Source organism: Octodon degus, unplaced genomic scaffold, assembly GCF_000260255.1.
Source record: "Octodon degus isolate 3935 unplaced genomic scaffold, OctDeg1.0 scaffold00334, whole genome shotgun sequence".
NCBI lineage: Eukaryota > Metazoa > Chordata > Mammalia > Rodentia > Octodontidae > Octodon > Octodon degus.
This window is the reverse complement of record NW_004524910.1, coordinates 461258-462851: the sequence shown is the minus strand read 5'-3', so window position 1 is coordinate 462851 and position 1594 is coordinate 461258. Positions and strand designations below refer to the sequence as shown.

Below are 1594 nucleotides of genomic sequence, written 5' to 3'. Positions count from 1 at the left end.
CTAGTAGCAATTTGGATATTCCTAATCATTTCGCAAAGACTCTCTTCTCCCAGGGCCACCTGACCCTGCTGCCTCTTTATGTCTTTCTGTGTACTGGGCATGTGACTTTGCCTTGAGAGTGGATCCTGTGCCCAATCTCCTTGTGATTGCAGACAAATACAATCCTTTCACTATGACCAATACTGAATGCCTCTGCATAAATCTGGGCTCTTTTCCAAGAAGTGGATTTTCATTCAAAATTTTTTACCCTTCCAACAAGACAGCAGAAGATAGAAAACAAGGCTTTTGATTCTTAAAGGTATATGAGGAAAAAGATTCATGTTTTCTACTTTATATCTATGTAATTCCTATATTAAGCTATAAAATTACAGTGAAAAAAGCTATTAGAGAGAAGAAATAGACCATCTATTATGGGAAGCCCATCAAAATCATGGCAGATTTCTCAACACATATCATAAAATCAAGAAGAGCTTATAGTGAAGTATTTCAGGTCCTGAAAGAAGACAATTTCCAACTCAGATTGATGTACCCTGCAAAGCTATCTATCAAATTTAATGGACAAAGACATTTTGTCTTTGTCTTTGTTCCATGACAAAGAACAACTGAAGAAATTCATGACAACTGAACCAAAACTACAAAGAGTACTCATAGATATTCTAGAAAAGACAAAATTGACCACAACTTCAAGAACAACAAGTAGTCCAGTGGTGGCACATGCCTGGAATCCCAACTGCTGGGGAGCCTGAAAACAGGAGGATCACTATGAGTCTGATCCTGTACACACACACACACACACACACACACACACACACACACACACAAAGAACCATTTAGTACAGCAAGAAAACAGGAGAAAATTATGGAACCTCCAGCAGGAAATAACATGACAGTGATAAGCCAATACATATCAATTATAGCCATCAAAGTAAATGGCCTCAATTCATCAATCAAAAGAAGCAGACTGTCAGAGTAGATCAAGAAACAAACTCCAAGAATATGCTGCACACAAGAAACACATCTAAATCAAAAGGAAATTCACAGACTGAAAGTATGGAAAACGATACTCCATGTAATAGGAACCCAGCACAAAAGCAAGGGTAGTGATTCTGATTGCTACTAATACCAACTTCAAACCAAGAATGATTAAAAGAGATATGGTCATTACATACTTGTTAGGGGAAAACTTCAGGAGGAAGGGATAATAACCATAAATATACACGCACCCACTGTAGGAACACCCAATTACATGAGACCAATTTTAGCAGACATGAAAAACCAAATGAGCAATAATACAATTTTTTTTTGCCAATTTAAATAGTTCTATTGAAGACACTGCATTCTCACTTACAATACAGTACCTTAAGTGCAATGTTTTCCCTGTGTACATGTTCCACTTTTCAAGTATTGAGAATGCCCAGTACTTTACTATAGTAGCTCAACTTTAATAACTGCCACATAATTTGCTGCAAATTTAGGTCCTTCAATTCGGTTGTTGTGAAAGAATGCTAAATCTATATTCAGGGTTTGCTTAATCAATCTCTTCAATGGTGGACCCTGAGGAAGCACCACCAGAGGGAGGAGCTCCTCCACCAGG

The 1594-nt window shown here is 37.6% G+C and overlaps 1 pseudogene; it reads left to right on the top strand.

Moving 5' to 3' along the window:
- Positions 1 to 1594, top strand: part of LOC101567354 — a 21337-nt pseudogene that overhangs the window by 1247 nt on the left and 18496 nt on the right.